This window comes from Bos grunniens, chromosome 8 (genome assembly GCF_055505025.1).
Source record: "Bos grunniens cultivar Pamir isolate PY7600 chromosome 8, Bosgru_T2T1.0, whole genome shotgun sequence".
Taxonomy (NCBI): Eukaryota; Metazoa; Chordata; class Mammalia; order Artiodactyla; family Bovidae; genus Bos; species Bos grunniens.
In genome coordinates this window covers 8,125,257-8,138,711 of record NC_141172.1, presented here as the reverse complement: position 1 = coordinate 8,138,711, position 13,455 = coordinate 8,125,257, and the positions used below count along the sequence as shown (strand labels likewise).

At 42.1% G+C, this 13,455-nt stretch overlaps 1 protein-coding gene and 1 long non-coding RNA gene across 50 annotated transcripts in view; one reads left to right on the top strand and one right to left on the bottom strand.

Moving 5' to 3' along the window:
• Positions 1-13,455, bottom strand: part of LOC147366628 (uncharacterized) — a 32,217-nt gene that overhangs the window by 1,605 nt on the left and 17,157 nt on the right. Inside the window, exon 5 of one of the 2 annotated variants that reach the window (XR_015169420.1) lies at positions 4,118-4,292. This is a non-coding gene — a long non-coding RNA (uncharacterized LOC147366628). Of the gene's footprint in view, positions 1-222; positions 4,293-13,455 lie in introns of those variants that run through there. The other variant, XR_015169419.1, reaches the window with a different exon arrangement.
• The window catches only part of HMBOX1 (homeobox containing 1), a 192,296-nt gene that overhangs the window by 169,241 nt on the left and 9,600 nt on the right, over positions 1-13,455 (top strand). The gene's annotated exons all lie outside the window — the stretch shown is intronic.

The following is a 13,455-nucleotide window of genomic DNA, read 5'->3' as shown; positions in this document are numbered from 1 at the left end:
GACTAGGACTTTTAGAAAAACATTAAATTGCAACAAGAGAAAAGGTTGTATTGGGGATGGTGGGCTCTGTTGCCCAGTTTCTGATTTAATTTAGATGCTGCTAGTATTTCCTCATAGTTCAGTAGGTAAAGAATCTGCCTGCAGTGCAGGACACCCAGGTTCGATTCCTGGGTCAGGAAAATCCCCCAGAGAAGGAAATGGCAGCCCACTCCAGTATTCTTGGCTGGGAAGTCCCATGGACTGGCAGGCTACAGTCCCATGGGGTCGCAAGAGTCGGATACGACTTAGTGACTAAACCACCATGACCACTAGCATTTTATCATCTTATTAATGTTACCAGTTACTATTTTTCCAACATATTATTGTGGAAAATTTTAAACATACAGCAGAGCTGAAAGAATTTTACAGTTATCACCTAGATTCTACCATTGTTTTACTATACTTGTTTTCTTATACATCTCTTAGCAGATTGTTTTTCATTATTGATTGTAGTCTTTGTTGTATTGCAGAAATATTTATCTGTACTTAGTGTTCCAAGATTTTAAAAAATAAGCACTGCTAAATTAGTTGCTGAAGATAGAGATGAATATAGCAGTCCCTTAGCTCCATTTGTTATCATGAAGTAGCCAATCTAAAAAGTCAGTAAAGCTTTGAAATAGGGATTTAGTATGAAAACCGTTCAAATGGAGGACAGTGTTGAGCATCAAAAGAAGGGTTGCAGCCAATTTGGATTACAGAAGGAAAAAGAACTGAAGTTAGAATTTTTCTGTATTTCAGGAGAATGCCTCATTCACGTGTTTACTTTTAGAAATCAGAAATAGCTGCTTATTTCAGTTGGCCTGCAGGTGTAGTTCTATACTGAAATGGTGTCCATTAAGCTATGAGTTGAATCACAGTATCTCTTAAGACCATCCCATTCTTTTTGTACTGATTCTATTTACCCAGAGTATTTGTTTTGTACGGCTGACATAACAGATTTCCACAAACTTGGTGGCTTAGAACAGCAGAAGTGTATTTCTCACAGTTCTGGAAGCCACAATCTGAAACCAGGGTGTCAGCAGAGTGGGTTCCTTTGGGAGATTCTGAGGGTAGAAACCCTCCCACACTTCGAGCGTTGGTCAGCCATCAGAGGTCCTTGGCATTCCTGAACTTGCAGACCCATCACTCTGCTTTCATTTCTGCATTGTCTTCTCTGTTTGTGTTCTTTTCTTTCTCTTATGAGGATACTCATTGGATTTAGGGCATAGTGTGACCTCATCGCAATCCTTCCCGTAATTACATCCACAGAGACCCAATTTTATATACAATCACTTCCTGAGGTTCCAGGTGGACGTGAATTTTCAGGTGACACTCTTCACCCCCACTGCACCCAGCAACTTCTTAGCAAGCAGGAATGGAAAAGAGCGTGGGCCTGGAGGTCAGGACACTCGGTTCTCGTCCTAGCCAGCTCTGTGACGTTGGGGAGCTTATTGTCCCCATTTCCCCATCTTTCCAAGTCCCCGACGGTCCAAAGTTCACAGCAGATGACGAACAGTTGTATGCATGGCTGACTTCCAGCTCTGCTTCTCCTGTTTCTCTCTGACTCCTGGTTGTTTCTCGGGGATATTTTAAGGTATGATGAGTATCAGAGGAGCTTTGAGATCTTTGGATAAAATACAGGGTATCACTCTCCTGGTTTGTAACTGAACCATGGATGTCGTTAGGCTTTTATGGATTAACCAAAGAGAGGTGCTGTACTTGGAGAATGTGTTCCCATTTCTGTCATCTCTTGCTTCCTTCTGTTATTTAAAACAACCACCACCACTCCCCCACCCCCCCAAAAAAAGAAAATATTTTAATTATTTTGTTGTTGCTGAAGATTATTTAACACATAGATGCTCTCAAAGTGGATATGGGACGACTAGGTTCCAAACTATTTCAGTTTAATGGTATTCTTTCCTGCCCTCCACCCAGTAATTATACTTAGTGATAAAGAAATATACACTGGATTATAGATAGTGAGCAGTGTCTGACAATCCTGAAACGTTATTTTTTTAATTACTAAAGTGATGAGGTTTAAATCTCTCTTCAGGGGAGATAGTTCATTTAAAAACACAGGGTGGCGGGGCGGGGCGGGAATAAGTTCATTTACATGGCATTATCCTGGCAGATCAGACAGTAAAGAGTCTGCCTGCAATGCAGGAGACTTGGGTTCAATCCCTGGGTCGGGAAGATAACCCAGAGAAGGAAATGGCAACTCACTCCAGTATTCTTGCCTGGGAATTCCATGGACAGTGAAGCCTGGCTGGGTAAACTCCATGGGGTGGGACACAACTGAGTCACAAACACACACCTTGCATGGGGTCGCAAAGAGAGGGACATGACTGAGGGACACACACACGCACCTTGCTTAGAGAGCCAGTTCCTGTCTTTTCTATGTGCTCCCTGAGACACAATGGGAGGAACTTTCCGGTTGTCGTTTTTATAGACTTAGGTGCTACTGAAATGAAGGTGCTTCAAGGACATTTCCATTTGTTACCAGCTTATGGTATCTCATCTCATGTAAATGATTTTGCCACTTTTCATTTTAATTCTTTGCTGTCATTGTCTTGCAAAGTGATCATTTGGTTTCTCTCTGAAGATATTCACTGGTCATTCGGCTGACAATGTCCTTTGTCTATAAAGTATAGTGCCCTTAGGATTTATTTTATTGCTTTTATATTACTACCTGTAGATTTCTGTTTACATGTCTTTCCCTTTTTAGTCTTATAAAATGTCTAGGGCTATAAACATTCTTACATGGGACAGAAGTGTATTTCAGAACAGGTCCCTTTCAGAGTCTTAAAGCCAAGTTCTCCCACAATTTATCCACCTGGTAACAGTAGAAATATCTAATCCTTTGACATAATTTAAGGATGAAATGCCAGAAGGTGAATAATAGATAGTATGTACTATTCCTAAGGCTGTCTTGATTTGGTGGAAGGGAGGAAGTGGTGCCTAAACCCAGGAAGTGAGGGTGTCTTGAATTTTTATTACCATCCCAATGTCTCTTGAATTTTATCTTTCCTTGTAGTCCCATGCCTTAGCCTGCTTCAGATCCTCTCCTCAGCTTTTACCACAGCTGCATAACTAACTTTTACCTCTAGTATCACCAGAGATACTGCCATACAAAATGTGTTTGATCATATAATACCCTTGCTTAAAAAACTTTGTCCAGTTGCCTGAAGTTAAGTGCAAACTCTATTATACTCTTTAAAATATGGACCCAATACTTTTCTTCAGTTTGATCCCCAGTCACCCATCTCGGGTTTCCCTGGTGACTTGGAGGGTAAAGTGTCCGCCTGCAATGCGGGAGACCCGGGTTCAATCCCTGAGTCGGGAAGATCCCCTGGAGAAGGCAATGGCGCCCCACTCCAGTACTCTTGCCTGGAAAATCCCATGGACGGAGGAGCCTGGGAGGCTGCAGTCCATGGGGTCGCTAAGAGTCGGATACGACTGAGTGACTTCACTTCACCCATCTCATGTACATTCATCCACACTGAACTCCTCATTCTCAGAACATTTTAAGCTCTTTTATAACTCCCTTCCTTTTATATTTTGCTTCCTTTGCCTCATGCTATTTTACTTTATCCACCCTCCACACTCTGCCTTCAAGAAACCTGCACAAATGTTGATTCTTCTCTGTTCCCATATACTACATTCATTCCACGAATACCATGCATCTTACAGTGAACTCTAGAGTGTGTTTTGTAACATACATATATCCCCAGTATTTACATTAGGAGGCTCTGCCAATTGCTTGGTATAAACTAGGACTCAGTCAACATTTTGAGTTGACTAAATGATTAATTACATCTAAAATCAGTCATTAGACTTATTTCTCAACTTTACTGATAGTCTATTGGTTATGTATAGTTCAAAAATAAACACTACTAACATAATTGTATTCAGCTATGTCTGAGTATAAAACCTCTGAATGAAGCAAGGGAAGACAGTGCATTGTACAATACGGTAAGATCCCAACTGCTTTTCTCCTGAAAGAAGTATTGTCGGTTTCACTAAAGGCCTTAACTGAAACCAATGTTTTCTGCTTTCCCCTTTGTTTCTTTCTTACATTAATTTATTCCTTCACATATACCTTTATTCAGCCATCTTTTGATCAGACAGTTGCTTACTGAGTGTCTGTTACAGGCCAGGCAGGTTCTCTGGACTTACATAGCTCCTCTTACAGGTAACTAGATAGAAACTATAGTTACTAATTTCTTGGATACTTCCTTTTTTCTGACAGTTGCCATGTCCCCTTCACAAAACACCTGTGAAAAAAACATAGAGTTTTTAGTTAACATTAAACTCAGATGAGCCAATAATGTGATACGGTCCTGGACTGACTATATAATTTACTGTCTAAATGGGATAATGTAGGGGAATGAGAGTGCATGCTAAGTCACTTCAGTCATGTCCAGCTCTTTGTGACCCCATGGACCATAGCCCACAAGGCTCCTCTGTCCATGGGATTCTCCAAGCAAGAATACTGGAGTGGGTTTCCATGCCGTCCTCCAGGGGATCTTCCCAACCCAGGGATCAAACCAGTGTCTCTTAGGTCTCCTGCATTGGCAGGTGGGTTCTTTGCCACTAGCACCACCTTGGAATGAGGGGCCAGGGGTTGTTAATAATCCAGGATAAAAGCACTGTTTCGGGCAAACCCTGAATATAATCCTTATAGTCTAATCAGATTGCATTACTAGCTGCTTTTTGTTGTCTGAGCACATCTTAGGTTTTTATGTTTGTTTTTATTGATAATTTTGCCCTTTCCTCTCCAATGCCTGAAGCCTGTGCATCCCTCAGAAGAGATCCAAAGCAGTAAGCTTTCCCAGAGCAGTATAGTCCATAGAGATAGCTCTCTAACCTGGATTTATTTAACATATCATTTATATATTTAATTAGCAGCTAGACATATTCTGACTTGTCACTGTTTTACTGTTTTGACTGTTCTTTTGACTCCTTTTGTTTTAACTTCATATCTGATGTCCTCAACTGAACTGTGTACTGTTAAGATCAGGGTCATTTTTGAACTTACATCTACCTCTCAGACACATACTTATGCTCATGTAATACATACTGGGTGAACATTTTATTTCCTGACCTGCCTTTGTCTTTCCTGAAAATTCTTTCACTTTGCATCAATATTGTGTAGCTGTCTGCCCCCTACCACCACCAAGAAGAAAGCTTTAAGAGCTTTGTAATTCTTTGCAAAAAAATTTTAACTATTACATTTTAAATTTAAATACTTACCATGAGGTATTTTAAAATATATTACTTTATCAGTTTACCTTATACTATATATATTTAATTAATATATTGTAAACATTGAAACATTACAGAAAGATGAAAGTAGTAATCACAGTCCAGTGTACACACCTGCAGCTGTATTAGCACATTTTAAAGAAAATTGATATTTCTGATAGGCCTACATTTCTTATAATAAGTCTTTAGCAGAAAAGAAAGGATTAATTGCCAAGCTTACAGATTTAGAACTATAGTTAGTACATTATATTCTTGAACCTTTTATTTGGAAGGTTTGATTTGGAAGGTTACCAATTTGTTTTTATTCTGACTATATTTTATATAGTTAAATACTAAGTACAAATTAAATAACATTTTTACAAAAATTTTTAACACATTACTCGTATATGCCTGGGTAGCTCAAACAGTAAAGAATCTGCCTGCAGTGCTGGAGACCTGGGTTCAATCCTTGGGTCAGGAAGATCCCCTGGGAAAGGGCATAGCAACCCACTCCAGTATTCTTGCCTGGAGAATTTAATGGACAGAGGATCCTGGTGGGCTCCAGTTCATGGGGTCAAAAAGAGTCAGATACGACTGAGCAGCTAACACAACAATCATAAATGCCACAACTGCAACTTCTTATTTGTTGTTTTGTTCCGTTACCAAGTGGTGTCCAACTCTCTGTGACCCCATGGACTGTGGCACTCCAGGCTTCCCTGTCCTTCATTATCTCCCTGAGTTTGCTCAGACTCATGTCCATTGAGTCAGTCATGCCATCCAGCCACCTCATCTTCTGTCGTCCTCTTCTCTTCTTGCCCTCAAACTTTCCCAGCATCAGGATCTTTTCCAATTAGTCAGCTCTTTGCATCAGGTGACCAAAGTATTGGAGCTTCACTTCAGCATCAGTCCCTCCAACAAATATTCAGGGTTGATTTCCTTTAGGAAATGACTGGTTTGATCTCCTTGCTGTCCAAGGGACTCTCAAGAGTCTTCTCCAGCACCACAATTTGAAAACATCAGTTCTTTGGCACTCAGCCTACTTTACAGTCCAACTCTTATATCTGTACATGACTACTGGAAAAACCATAGCTTTGACTAGATGGAAGTTTGACAGCAAAATGATGTCTCTGGTTTTTAATATGCTGTCTACATTTGTCATCGCTCTTCTTCCAAGGAGCAGGCATTTTTCAGTTTCCTGGTCTGCAGTGATTTTGGAGCCCAAGAAAATAAAATCTCACTGTTTCCACTTTTCCCCATCTGTTTGCCATGAAGTGATGGGACTGGATGCCATGATCTTAGGTTTTTGAATGTTGAGTTTTAAGCCAGCTTTTTCACCTTCATCAAGAGGCTCTTTAGTTCCTATTCTCTTTCTGCCATTAGGGTGGTCATCTGCATATCTGAGGTTATTGATATTTCTCCCGGCAATCTTGACTCCGTCTTGTGAATCATCCAGCCTGGCATTTCACGTGATATACTCTGCATATAAGTTAAATAAGCAGGGTGACAAAATATAGCCTTGATGTACTCCTTTCCCAATTTTGAACCAGTCTCTCATTCCATGTCTGGTTCTAACTGTTGCTTATTGTCTTACGTAGAGGTTTCCCAGGAGGCAGGTTAGGTGATCTGGTATTCCCATCTCTAAGATTTTTCCACAGTTTGTTGTGATCCACACAGTCAAAGGCTTTGGCATATCCATTGAAGCAGAAGTAGATGTTCTTCTGGATTCTCTTGCTTTTTTATGATCCAGCAGATGTTGGCAATTTTGATCTCTGGTTCCTTTGCCTTTTCTAAATCCAGCTTGTACGTCTGGAACTTCACGGTTGACATACTGCTGAAGCCTAACTTGAAGGATTTTGAGCATTACCTTGCTAGCATGTGAAATTAGTGCAGTTGTGTGGTAGTTTGAACATTCTTTGGGATTGGAATGAAAACTGACCTTTTCCAGTCCTGTGGCCACTGCTGAGTTTTCCAGATTTGCTGGCTTATTGAGTGCAGCACTTGCACAGCATCATCTTTTAGAATTTGAAATAGCTCAGCTGAAATTCCATCACCTCCAACTAGCTTTGTTCCTAATAAGGCTTCCTAAGGCCCACTTGACTTCCCACTCCAGGATTCTGGCTCTAGGTAAGTGAACACACCATTTGGTTATCTGGGTCATGAAGACCTTTTTTGTACAGCTCCTCTGTGTATTCTTGCCACTTCTTCTTAATCTCTTCTGCTTCTGCTAGGTTCTTGCCATTTCTGTCCTTTATTGTGCACATCTTTGCACAAAATGTTCCCTTGCTGCTAAGTCACTTCAGTCGTGTCCGACTCTGTATGACCCCATAGACGGCAGCCCACTAGGCTCTGTCCCTGGGATTCTCCAGACAAGGATACTGGGATTCTCCAGGCAAGGATACAGGCATTTCCTTCTCCAATGCATGAAAGTGAGAAGTGAAAGTAAAGTCGCTCAATCGTGCCCGACTCTTACCGACCCTATGGACTGCAGCCCACCAGGCTCCTCCGTCCATGGGATTTTCCAGGCAAGAGTACTGGAGTGGGTTGCCATTGCCTTCTCCAAATGTTCCCTTAGTATCTCCAATTTTCTTGAGATCTCTAGTCTTTCCCATTCTGTTGTTTTCCTCTATTTCTCTGCATTGTTCACTTAAGAGGCTTTCTTATCACTCCTTAATATTCTTTGGAACTCTGCTTCTTTTCTCAGTTATTTGTAAGTCTTCCTCAGACAACCACTTTGCCTTCTTGTGTTTCTTTTTCTTGGGGATGGTTTTGAACACCACCTCCTGTACAGTGGTATGAACCTCCATCCATAGTTCTTCAGGCACTTTTGTCTACCAAATTTAATCCCTTGAATCTATTCATCACCTCCACTTGTATAATCATGAGATTTGATTTAGGTTATACCTGAATAGCCTAGTGGTTTTCCCTTCTTTCTTTAATTTGAGCCTGAATTTTGCAATAAGGAGCTGATGATCTGAGCCACAGTCAGCTCTGGGTCTTGTTTTTGCTGACTGTATAGAGCTTCTTCATCTTTGACTGCAAAGAATATAATCAGTCTGATTTTGATATTGACCATCTGCTGATGTCCATGTGAAGAGCTGTCTCTTGTGCTGTTAGATTAGAAGAGGGTGTTTGCTGTGACCAGTGTGTTCTCTTGGCAAAACTGTTAGTCTTGGCCCTGCTTTGTGTTGTACTCCAAGGCCAAACTTGTCTGTCATTTCAGGTATCTTGACCTCCTACTTTTGCATTCCAGTCCCCTATGATGAAAAGACATCTTTTTTCGGTGTTCTAGAAGGTCTTGTATATCTTTATAGAACTGTTCTACTTCAGCCTTTTCAGCATTACTGATTGGGGCTAGACTTGGATTACTGTGATGTTGAATAGTTAGTTGCCTTGGAAATGAACAGAGATCATTCTGTCGTTTTTGAGATGGCACACAAGTACTGCATTTCGGACTTTTTTGTTGACTGTGAGGGCTGCTCCATTTCTTTGAAGGGATTCGTGCCCACAGTAGTAGATATAATGGTCACCTGAGTTAAATTCCCCTATTCCCATCCGTTTTAGTTCACTGATTCCTAAGATGTCAATGTTTACTCTTACCATCTCCTGTTTGACCACATCCAATTTACTTTGATTCGTGGACCTAACATTCCAGGTTCCTGTGCAATAGTGTTGTTTATAGCATTGGACTCTGCTTTCACCACCATACACATCCGCAAAAGGGCATCATTTCCACTTTGGCTCATCTCATCATTCTTTCTGTAGCTGTTGCTCCACTCTTCCCCAGTAGTATGTTGGACACCTGCCACCTGGGGGGTCTCAGCTTTCAGTGTCATATCTGTCTTTTCACACTGTTCATGGGGTTATCAAGGCAAGAATACTGAAGTGGTTTGCCATTCCTTTCTCCAGTGGACCACGTTTTGTCAGGCCCTGACTACCAGGGACATGCCCCTCAGCCACTCCACGTAGCAGGATGACATGTCTGGTGCCCTGGTTGTTCCACTGCTGGTCCTCATTAAGTGTGTGAACCTTCACTGGCTGCTGGTATTAGCCAGCCTGCCGCCTGGGGGCGGGCAAAGGCTGTGGAAGTCACTGGGAAGGGGATCCGGAGAAGGCTGAAGCTGGGCGTTGGAGGATGCTTAGCCTCTCTGCTGCCACTGGGTGCCCTAGCTGGGCTCTGGTCCCCACCTGTCCTCTCCTCTTGCTCTTGGCCATTCTTTTCCAGGCCGGGTGAGCCTGGCCCCTGAGGAGGGTGCTTAATGCTTCACAGCCTCATACCCCACCATGCCAGGGACTGGGGGCACTGGTCAGTACGCTGCTCATGCCTCCTCCATGGTCTCCGCAAAGCCCATTTCTGACTTGTCACCTCCTCAGGCCCTGTTGTGCTAGGAAAAATTGTAAATTCTTATTTAGCTTCCAGAAATACTGTGGTTTTATTCTGTTACTCACTAGAATGGCAGTCACAATCCTAGTATTTTCTAGATGATTCAAATCCATTTTTCAAAACAAGTTATTTAGGGAGTTAGATTAATAAGCTACTTCTTAATTGTTTAAATGTTTTCCTCATGTTCTTTTATTTTAAAATAATGTATTTTCATTTTAGAAATTCAATAGAGAAGTAAATATGTAGAGCAGAAAGTGAAAATCCATCTTAATTACTACCAATGTTTCCCTGTCTTCTACCCCAACCCCCACTCACCCAACCCCAGGATTCTTGCTCCCAAGACATAATCACTTGTAACAGTTTAATATGTACCCTTCAAAGCTGTGTTGTGATAACTCTACATATACCCTTGATGGTCAGCAGTTCATTTACAGTGATAGCCATTTCTTTTGGAGGCCCCTGCACTGGGCTGGTGGTGACTCTGTCCATCATTATTGAGGAGGACAGCTCATCATTGAGGAGTGCAGATGAGGGTGAGTCAGACTTGGACCTGGTCTCAGGTGGCTCTTGGTGTAGCAGGGGAGAGAGGTGTACAGTGATAACTATAATACAGGACGAAAAAGGTGTGAGAGAGGAACAGGTGAAGTGCTGGATTCACAGGATGAGGAAATTACCTTTGACTGGCCAAGAGGTGACAGTGGAGCTGTATGGTGACAGACAAGATGGTTTGGAGGCAGGGAGGCAAAGAGCATGTAAACGGACAGTAGAAAGGCGCAGAGATGCAGGGGTTGACGAGGCTGTTCCATTTCCCCAGACTAGCATGCATATATGAGAGCAGCAGTAGATAAAGCTGCAGAGGCAGTTTGGGGGAGAAGGGGACTCTGAACACCTCTATAATAAATCTTTAAAAAAATTTTAATAGAATAGCAGCATGACTGGAGATACACATTTAGGTATATTAATCAGACATTAGATGGAGTAGAGTGTCAGTCACAGGCTTTGCAATAATTTGGAAGAGTTAGCACAATAAGGTATAGTAGCCATTGAGCTGTTGCCAAAATGGGACCTCTAAGTCTTAGCAGCTACCACATTCCACCAAATCTAGGAAGGCTTTGATTGTATGACACACTTTTATTTTATATACTGGCATGGGGTGGGTGGGATGCTGCCAGTTAATTTTCAGACACAACGAATTATAAGATGTATCCTAATTTTAGAATCGTAATAATGAAGAAATATGTATCATAAAATGAGTGAAATAGAGTAAATTATGAGGGCACAGGGAAAGGATATGCAGGTGAGACAGGGTGCTCAGCGCTGGTGCACTGGGATGACCTTGAGGGATGGGATGGGGAGGGAGGTGGGAGGGGGGTTCAGGATGGGGGACACATGTACACCCATGGCTGATTCATGTCAATATATGGCAAAAACCACCACAGTATTGTAAAGTAATTAGCCTCCAATTAAAATAAATAAATAAATTTTTTTTAAAAAATAAAAGATGTGCAGGAAAGAAAGGAGACATGAGAAAATGAAACAGGGCAGGATGATGAGATCAGAGACACAAGTGGAGAAGTAGACCTCAAAGAGGAGACTGCATCTTTCTCTTCCATGAGATGCAGAGGTGAACGAGCAGTGACTCAGAGACATACAGAAGTTGAGAAGCTAAAAACATTAAACAAATCCTAGTAATCTCCATCTTGGTAAAAGAGGAGGCAAAGTGAAAGTGAAGTCGCTCAGTCGTGTCCCACTCTGCGTGACCCCATTGACTGCAGCCCACCAGGCTCCTCCACCCATGAGATTTTCCAGGCAAGAGCACTGGAGTGGGTGCCAAGGGCATCTGCAAAAAGAATGACAGTGGTAGGTCTAAGGGCTTGAGCCTTAAGCGTGGAAAGGTTTCAGCAAAGAGGGGCATGAAAAATAGAGGATTATAGACGGTTGGCTAGAAGAACAAAAAGCATTCCCATCAGAAACAAAGGGCCTAGTTAAGGTCGAGAAACACAGGGTTATAAAGAAGTCACTTGGCCCTGTTTTATAACTTTGCCCAGGAACTCTTGGTACCCTGATTGAAGGATGGAAGAAAACAAGTGGAAGGTGCTTTCTGCAGGGTGGGAGATTGGCAGGACAGGTATGGTGGAAGGACAGAGAAGCTGAGTAACCAGAATTTCTCCTAAGAGATGCTGTTGTTTGTTTTCTTTTTTCTATTGAAGTATAGTTGAATTACAGTGTTAACTACTACTGTACAACAAAGTGACTCAGTTACACACACACACATATATGCACACACACACGTTCACTTTCATACCCTTCCTCATTAGGGTTTATTACAGGATATTGAACACAGTGGCCTGTGCTGTACAAAGTCCTTGTGTCTCCATTCTCTGTGTGCCAGTTGCATCTGCTAATCCCCGATCCCCACTCCTCCCCTCCTTCACCCCCTAACCCTTCAACCACTAGTCTATTCTCTGTGTCCCCTGATGCTGTTTGTTTCATAGACAGGTTTATTTGTGTCATATTTTAGATTCCACACTTAAGTGATATTGTATGCTATTTGTCTCTCTTTGACTTACTTGAGTTTGGCTTCCCTTGTGGCTCAGACGGTAAAGAGTCTGCCTGCAATGCAGGAGGCCCAGGTTCGATTCCTGGGTCGGGAAGATCCCCTGGAGAAGGCAATGGCACCCCACTCCAGTACTCTTGCCTAGAAAATCCCATGGATGGAGGAGCCTGGCAGACTACAGTCCACGGGGTCACAAACAGTCAGACACGACTGAGCGACTTCACTTTCACTTAGTATGATAATCTCTAGTTGTCCGCATGTTGTTGCAAATGCCATTATTTTCGTTTTTTCTTATGACTCCACTTGTCTGTCGATGAACATTTAAGTTGCTTGTCTTCGCTATTGTGGATAGTGCTACTATGAACATAGAGCTGCATGTATCTTTTGAATTATCATCTGGATGTATGCCCAGGAGTGGGATTCCTGAATCATATGGTATCTCCTAAGAGATACTGGTGCTTCAGCTTGCCATGGAATTCAGGATGAGAAGCGAGATGAGGTCAGAAGAGTGATAGACGAACAGGTTTTTTAAGTTGGGGAAGGGTTTTAAAGGATTCAAGACTAGTGTAAAGAAGAAGAAATTTGAAGAGGTGGAGTAGGTGAGTAGAAAGTTGACTAGGGAATTTCAGAATTTCAGATTTAGATGTGGAGTTCTAAGTCATCTTGAATCTTGAAATGTGCTGTCTTTCTAAAACGCAGCCGGGAGTGTATCTCTGTGCGGTTTTTAAAACCTCTATTTCAAGATGAAATCTTTATTACATATGGAACATCACAAGGTGGCCCATCCTACTCCTCCAGACTAGCATCTCTCATTTTTTCTTGTGAACCCTGTATTCTAACCACACTGAACTCTTCTCCATGCCCAGAATCATCAAGACTTTAATCTACCTTTTTGCCTTTGCTCATGCTTTTTCCCTTTCATGAAAAGTTGTTCTTTTTCTTTGCTTTGCAAACTCCTATCTTGTCTTCGAGAGGTAACTCAGATGACACTTCCTCTGCCAAGTCTCACGGCAACACTGAGCACACCTTCCTCCGTTCTCCCACCTCCTCTGTTCAGACAGCCTATGGAATCTCATCACAAGAGCAGCGATATGTGTCTCTTCAGTAGATTATGGGCTTCCCTGGTGGCTCAGATGGTAAAAAATCTGCCTGTTGTGCAGGAGACCCAAGTTCAGTTTCTGGGTCAGGAAGATCCCCTGGAGGTAGAAATGGCTACCACTCCAGTATTCTTGCCAGGAGAATTTCATGGACAGAG